Consider the following 9,232-nt stretch of genomic DNA (forward strand, 5'->3'; position numbering starts at 1 on the left):
GTCCAAAGAGGGAGATTGTTGGCATTATGATGCATGTGTTGTACTTGATGGCAACCCACTTGTAGAAGAACAACTCACTTATATATAACTAGATGAATCTACAGAAGAGATATCAGATGTGACAGAATACATGGGATGCAGGAAAGCTCAAAGGAATCAATTCAGATGTAATGAACAATGACAACTCATTAAGATGACAGTTCTCAGTATGGCAAGTTAGCTTTGCCATCAAGTCCAAAGGGGGAGATTGTTGGCATTATGATACAAGTGTTGTCCTTGATGGCAACTCACATAGATGACAGATCATAGTGCAGGAGGTCAGTAGCAAAGAACTGATGATCAAACTACAAAGAATGAAGAAAGAAAAGTATATACGCAGGTTCAATATATACCCAGTCACGTACATATGCAGGTTCCCTATATACCAAGTCGTGTACACACGCAGGTTAACTATATACCAAGTCACGTATATACGCAAGTTCGCTATATACCAAGTAGTGTATACACGCAGGATCACTATATACAAAGGCGTATATATCGTACACACACACTTTCATGCAAGGAAAGGCACGTACATGTTGGAAATATAAGTTTTGGGTCTGTGGTATTTGGTCCTTGGTATTGCGTCCGAAGTGTTGAACCCAGGTATTGGGTCCCTAGTATTGGTTCTAAATGGTTTTGGACCATGGTATTGAGTAAGGCCTAAGACTATAAAAGGAGAAGAAGATCATTAGGCAAAGGCATTCAGAAAATCTTGAATATCTGATGAAGTATGAGATCTAGTATGCAGGTTATGGGTTCATGATGCCTTGCTTGATCTGAGCTAAGGAGGAATCTCAGCGGTTAATGGAGAATAAGATCTAAGGATAGATGGGGATCTAATGGCTTGGAACGAATCATCTATATACGGTTTGATCTTGTTAAATCTAGATCTGTATACTGACGCATGTAATGTTCTGTAAACATTGTGATCTGGGTATAACTCAAGTTTGGAATAGCTGCAAATCATGAATGAATATTTACAGATGTATACCTTGGTTGACTATGATAAAAGCACGTACATACGTGTGTTAGATACATCTAAGTAGCATATACCATATGAACTATGATGTTTGAAGTTACAGGTGGTTTTGGTTGTTGATGAGTTCTGATGACTGTTTACTAGTGTCAGTATTCTGCATATTCAGTTTGGTTGATTGTGTTTAGCTTCAAGTGTTGATGGATGAGATCTATAATGGATCAGGATCATAATGAATTATCTTTATGAGATCTGATGGACAAGATGTGGTTGCTAACATACGTATTATCCTTGTATATGTAATGATCTGGGTTTGTCTAGAGTCAGGAAGTGCAACGAAGTTATAAGTAAGTAATTAATGACATATACACTGGTTCACTTTGGTGAAGTTGTGTATACACGCTGGTTTGGCTCTTCTAAGTAGCGTATGCACTCTGATACATGATTTTTGATGATACAATTAGATCTGAACATTGTTGCAGAGTTCTATGTTCTGCTCTGTGTTTTGGTGATTGCAATTTGTTGACTGGGTTTTAATGATTTAGTATTGGGTGATTCAGAGATTGATGATGCTAGTGTTGATTGATTGTGTGCTTCAATGATATTGATGGGTCCAGTATGAAAATTGGATGAAACGTGGCCTTCAAATTATGATGATGTGTTCCATGAGTATCCAGTCTGAAAGTTTATGAAACGTGGTACCTGGAGGAAGAAACAGAAGGTTGTAGCCTTCTATAGGTTGGCACATACGTACTAGTACATCAGCTATTACAAGAGCTAAGGGAGTGGTAGCACTCCCTTCCAGTAGTAGCTGGAAAATGAGTGAAGGTTAGAGCATTCAGTAGGTTGGCATCTACGTACTAGTAAAAGGATAGGCTAGTAAAAGAGCTAAGGGGGTTGCAGCTCCCTTTCAAGAGAAGCTGGAGAATTAGAGAAGGTTGTAGCCTTCTACAGGTAGAAGCCTGTGTACTGGTATAAGACTACACCAGTACAGAAATATTGTAAAAATAATTTTCTTATTAAAAGAAGATAGAGACGACTTGCAGTAGGTGGTTTTCACCCACATTGGGTTTCCACCTTACATCATGGTGTTCATGTGTGCTTCTTGTGTGTGATGATCTATTCTATTTTACTGCACATGTTTACTGTTCATATGGTTAATAAAAGTTCTGATGCACTAACTAAAGATCAACATTTAATGGATTAACTGAATCATAAGTTTACTAGATATATGCTAGTTGCATTAGACACAGTTGCATGTACACGCAGGTTCCCTTCACTGAAGTACCGTATATGAATTTGAGTATGAAAATGAAAAATGTTTGATTTGATAATACTGATTCACCCCCCCCCCCCCCAGTATTATTTCCAACATTTTCTCCATTCTTTTATATGAATCAACGTTTATTCATTTTTGCTATCATCTGATATATGTATGTGTTTTAACAGCAATCCTTTTACTTATCACTATTGAATGTTTAAGGGATGTTACTTCTTCAATCATATTTATGTCAATGATATATGAAGAATAGTGTAATAATGTTTTATTTATTACTTTGTTCAACTAATTGAACAAATTAATTATCATATGAATAAATGTTTTTGTTTATAAGTGGAGTCATCTATATGCCTACTTGTAAATAAGAATTATCAAAAGTTGCACTAAAGTGGAAATTTCCCGGGATAGATTAGTTGTTTGTATTTTTGAATTTTAGAATAAATCATCCATCATTACCATTAGATAGTAGAAAATCAATCACTTATCCATCCTATTTACAAATCATTGGGAAACTGGTCCCATTATATCCAGTCAGAGCCACCACACCAAACAGAAAAGGAGTTGCCTTTAAGATTCAGACCAGGTGGTTTTCCCCAATGTTGATGCAGTGATTTTTGAGGCATCAACATTTTTGGTGCTAGAAGGAGGGTATGAACTGTGAATGGCGAACAAATCCAAACTTACAATCCGTTTTGAGAGTAAATCTCCCTTAACATCACCTTCGACTTCTTCTTTGCATACTGGAACCCCAGTTTTCAAGCGAGAAGAATATGAGTCAACTACCACTGCTCAACCCCAAAATATCCCAGATAAATTAAGTCTTGAATCTCCTAAAGTACAGTCTCTCATCCATAAACTTCAAGGCTTCTCAATATCACCACAGAAATCTGAGGTATTACAAGGCAGTATGACTTTGCAATTTATTCCTTCTCACGCCCTCACCAAACTTCAGAGTGAAAAGCTTGGTATTGAACCTACTGAGTTACCTTTACCTAAAAGGAAAAGGGCAAGGAAAACAACTGAAGGATCTGATAGTGAAACTATCTCATCATCATCCTCCATTTCATCTTCTCCATTGCAAATTCAACCATCCACTCCTCTATTACAAATTGTCGTTCAACAGGGAATTGGAACTTCAACATCAGCTTTGCAACTCTATGGATTCTCAATATCTACCCCTTCCCAACCATCTGGAACTTCATCGTCATTATCATCTACTACTATCTTGACAATGGCACAAAACCCATGGAGCAGTCCTAGTGCAGTCACTATGCATGCACCTTTGCATCCATTGCCAGCACACCCTGAAAAATGGTTGCCAAAATTTAATCCAGATGCAGGCATACCAACAGATGAACACATTAACAACTTTATGTTGTCAGTTAATCTAAAGGGAGTTACAGAGGAAGATGTGGTCGTTAGGCTTTTCCCTTATACCCTACAAGGATCAGCTGGGTCTTGGTACTTTTCTTTACCATCAGGATCCATTACCAGTTGGAATATTTTTCAAGAACAGTTCTTGACTAAATACGGTGATGACAGATCTGTAGCAACATTAATCAATGATCTTTCAAATCTTAGGACAGAGTCCAAAGAACCTATAAAAGAATTCAATTCTAGGTTTAATAAACTCTTGAATAAGATCCCAACTGCCTCTAAGCCTAGTGAACAAGTTAGAAGTGAATGGTATATAACAACTTTACCTTCAAACATTGCTATCTTTGTAGATAGAGCTGGAAAACCTACTCTAGCAGAAAACATGAAAGAGGCAATTGCTGTGGAAAAACGTATCACCACTTTGGAAAAGAAATCTGCTCTTGAAGATAGAAAATCTAAAAAGGTCTCTTTCAAAGATGATTCAAAGAAGAAAATGGCTAAAGATCCATACGATATGGAGGGTCTTCAAAAAGTTATCAAAACCATGTCAAATGAAATGGTAGAAATCATAAAACAACTAGCTGAAACTTCAACAAAAAGGCCATTTTTTAAGAAACCTAAATCAAAGCCACCAAATGCTATATCCAATGTAGACTCAGACCCTGAAGAATATGAAGAATAAGAGACAGTCTTATCATCTGAAGAAACTGAAGAAGAGGTAACTGCAGAATGTCATGGGATGTGGGACTTCATTTTGCCTAATTCCGATATAGAAAATGAACAGGAAGCTTTCCCTGTAACTAGCAAGAGTAAAGGTACTCCTGAACCTATTCAAGTAAATCAAAAGAAAAGGAACACGGGTACTACTACAAAAGAGAAAAATCCCACAAAGAAGTCTCCAACCCCACCTTCTACAAATCAGCCATCAGCTTCAAATCCACCTACAACAGCTAAAACATTAGTGGTTACAGACTTTATGGACTACAACATTATTGAAGACATGAAGAAAACAAAGGCAAATATTACTATGTTTGAACTTAGTAAACTCAAACATCAATAAAATTTGTTGCTTAAAGAGTTATATGTAGTACCATCTTCTCCTCTTCCTAATTTTGTATTGTCCAAGCTACCAATGAAACAGGTAAACCACCTCCTGGTAGAGTAGAAGCTATTGATGTTGTCTTAATCAGAGATAGATCGAATTCCCATACTCCTCCTTTTCTCTTAACCTACGACATCTATAATAGAAATCTACACAACGGTTTGATTGACTCAGGGGCTTCCTCGAATATAATGCCAGCTTCAGTTTGCTCCAAACTAAACATTGAACCCCAAAAGTATGCAATTCATATTGTCCAGTTGGATAGAACTAAGGTTCAGGTTTTAGGAGAAATCAACTCAGTTACTATTAGGTTATCAACTGATCCAAGAGTGGTTCAGAGAATTGATATTTTAATTGCTGATATACCTGAATTATACGGTTTAATTCTGAGTAGAGACTGGTCTGAGAAACTTCATGGTTATATTTCCATCGATTGGTCTCATATGTGGCTACCTTATAAAGGAAATCCAAATCAAATAAAGATTGATCGAGAGAAACATATGACTCATACTGTTACTGAGTTCGAACAAGAAAATCAACCAGTAGCATTCAATAACAACATTTTGGAAAATTACTCATCTAAATCATTCTTTGGCAATTTTACTGCTCAACCATCACCCTTCTCAGTTAATAATTTCACATCTCAAATCGAAAATTTTTCTCAAACTGATACATCAAGGTGTGTTAAAATTGTTGAGGAAACTGTAAATAAAACTGTAGATAAATCTTTGTTTTGGTAATTATATTTTGATGGGTCTAAATCTAATGAAGGTGCAGGAGCAGGATGTATTTTAGTTAGTCCTGAGGGAGAAAAGACCATGTTATCATGCAGATTATAATTTGAATGCACAAACAATACGACTGAATATGAAGCCTTGATTCAAGGAATTTATAAAGCAATTGGTCTTAAAGTTCAATATTTGAAAGTGTTCGGTGATTCTGAAATTGTTATAAAACAAGTCAGAAATATTATTCATTGCCTTTCTAGTCACCTTAAACACTATCAGTCCTTGGTACAAGACCTAATATCTCAATTTTTAGCATTCAATATTTCTCCCATCCCTATATCCCAGAATGCAACAACAGATTTACTAGCTAACGTTGCTTCTAAGCTCCTTCCATCTGAAGATTATAGTCCCGATAGATTTTCAGTAGAGTTAATTTTTAGACCATCAATTCCTGATAATGTCACTAACTGGCGAGTGTTCAATCACGATGATGACATTTTAAATTTCTTAACTTCTGACAAGTCCTATGATGATCAAATTATTGATGAAAGTGAGCATGACCTTCAAATGAAGGAAAAGCTTGAAGAAAACTCAATACATAAACCAGTGGTCAAGCTTGAAGATCTTTATGACATCAAAGACAGGTTTAAACAGGTTACTATTTCAAAGCTCCAAAGTTATTCTTTGAGATTTGAATTGATAAACCTTAGTACTGAGGAGAAACCACAAAAAATCAATTTGGGATTACGATTCTCTTCAGAAGAAAGAATTTCATTCATTAGATTATTGCATAAATATAAAAATGTCTTCGCTTGGAAATATGACGATTTGAAAACATATGATACATCTGTCATACAGCATACAATTCCAATGCTTTCTGAACAAAAACCAATACAACAGAAATTATGGAAGATCCATCCTAACTTAGAGAGTCAAATAAAAGCTGAATTAAACAAACTCTTGAAAGGTAAGATATTTTTTCCTGTTAGACATTCAAATCGGATGTCAAATATTGTGCCAGTAAGGAATAAAAATGGTGACATTAGAATTTGTATTGATTTTAGAAATCTTAACAAAGCAAGTCAAAAGGATAACTTCCCTCTACCAGCAATGGAGCAAACTCTCCATTCAGTAGTTGGATCTGAACTGATTTCCTTCTTAGATGGTTTTTCAGGGTATAACCAAATTTTGGTACACTCTGATGACAATCTTAAGACTACTTTCAGAACTAAGTGGGGAACTTATGCCTACCAAAAAATTCCTTTCGGGTTAATCAATGCTGGAGCTACGTTCCAAAGAGAGACGGACATAACATTCAAAGTACTGATCAATAAATCAGTAGTTGTCTATTTCGATGATATTACTGTGTTCTCTAAGAGAAGATCAAGTCATTTTCATGATTTAAAACAAATCTTTCAGCACTGCAAAAGGTATGGCATTTCACTCAATCCTAAGAAATCCTTTTTCTCTCTTGACCAAGGTAAACTCTTAGGCTTTATTGTTTCAAAGGATGGCATTTATATTGATCCAGATAGAATCAAAGAGATTTCTGATATTCCATTTCCTCATAATAAAAAATCAATGCAATCATTTTTAGGTCAAATTAACTTTGTAAAAAGATTTGTACCAGATTTTTCGCAGATTGTTTTACCATTACAAACCATGATTAAGAAAATTTCAGTGTTTAAATGGGGACCTGTAGAAAAAGAGGCATTTGATTTCATTAAACAATCAATCATAAATTCCCCTGCTTTAAGCACTCCTAATTTTTCAAATCATTTCATGTTATATACTATCGCATTTGATTCATCTTACGCAGCAGTGCTAACGCAAATTAACGATCAAAACTTGGAAGCACCAATTTCATTTTATAGTTCAAACCTTCAAGGTGCTGAACTTAATTACTCGGAAGTTGAAAAATAAGCCTTTGCTATATACAAATCCATTAAACACTACAGACCCTTTCTCTTAAAAGCTCACACAAAAGTTATAGTCCCTTTTTTAGCAGTAAGAAAATTACTAGTTCAAAGGGAATTAGGAGAAAAGAGATCAAATTGGATCACAACATTACAAGAATATGATTTGGAAATTAAACTAGCAAAGATTTTCAAAGGCCAAGGTTTTTGCAAGTTGTTGGCAGGAGCTTCTAATATTTAGGAACCTGAAAGTACAAAAGATACTGAAGAAATCAATCAGATAAGGACTACTAATCCTGAATCCCAATACGCAGATCTGATTTTCTATTTGAAAAATGGATATGCTCCCTCTAATCTTTCCTATAACAACAAACGTGCCATAATACTGAAAGAAAAATAATTTATAATTGTAAATGATGTATTGTTTAGACGGAATTATGATTCAATTTTGTTAAGATGCTTAGAAAAACCTGAAGCACAAAAGGTCTTGCAGGAGCTACATGATGGTCCGACATGAGGAAATTTTGGAGCTCATACAATAGCCCACAAAATCATTCATGCTGGGTATTACTAGCCCACCTTGTTCAGAGATACTCATGAATATGTAAGGAAATGCCAAAGTTGTCAAACTACTAGTGGAAGACAAAGGAAGCCAGCTTTCCCTTTGCAACCAGTCAAGATTGAACAACCCTTTGAACAATGGGGATTGGATATCATTAGAGAAATCATGCCACATTCGTTAAAACAACATAGATATATCCTCACAGCCACTGATTACTTTACTAAGTGGGTCAAAGAAATTCCTTTGAAGAAAACAAACTCTGAGGCAATCATTGAATTCATAGATCAGTTCATCATTACCAGGTTTGGTGTCCCAAATGCTCTTATTTTTTATAATGCATCTTACTTCTCTAGAAATTCTATATTTGAGTTTGCTATCAAAAGGGGATTTAAATTGAAATATTCTGCAAACTACTACCCTCAGGGTAATGGTTTAGTAGAATCTACCAATAAAAATCTTATCAAAATCATTAAGAGAACTATCGAGCAGAATCATAAAAACTGGCATAAGTCTTTGATATTTGCACTATGGGCTGACCGAATAACACAGAAGGCCTCAATAGGCACTTCTCCATTTAATCTAGTGTATGGAAAGGAAGTTGTCATACCAACAAATTTAGTACTTCCATCACTAGCCTTAGTGCAGTTTATTGAAGAAACTCCCTCATCTTCTATCCAAGTGAGACATGATTAGATCCTAAAACTAGAAGAAGAAAGGGAGAAAGCCCGAATTACACATGAAAAACATTAGCAGATTATTAAGTCATCTTTTGATACAACTTCAAACGGCTCAAAACATTTACAAGTTGGTGATCTAGTTTTGAAGTGGGACAAAGCCCATGAGGATAAAGGAAAACACACTAAGTTTCAGAAAATGTGGCTTGGACCATTCCAAATCAACGAGAAGATAGGCCCTTCTACATTCATATTGCAAGATCTATCAGGAAAGAGAGATTCTCTTGTTGTCAACGACCTTATTCTGAAAAAATTCTTCAATTGAGGAGGTAATCGCTTCTCCCTTTGTAAATATTCAATTTTCAGAAGGATTTGTGTGAATAAATTAGTTTGTTTAAAATCCTAGGAAATAAAGTTGTAGAAAGCCTTCCATTGGTCTTTACTATATTGAAAAAGTTACTCAAAAGAAAATAGTTTTAATATTTACTTTTAAGAAATGGAAGCCTTGAAGAAAAAAGAAAATTCTAAGCAATTAGGTATAATTAGATTCTGAAAACCCCATTTTATTTTTGTGAA

This window comes from Pinus tabuliformis, chromosome 6 (assembly GCF_031772625.1).
Source record: "Pinus tabuliformis cultivar Carrire ecotype Pingquan chromosome 6, CPIR1, whole genome shotgun sequence".
Lineage (NCBI taxonomy): Eukaryota > Viridiplantae > Streptophyta > Pinopsida > Pinales > Pinaceae > Pinus > Pinus tabuliformis.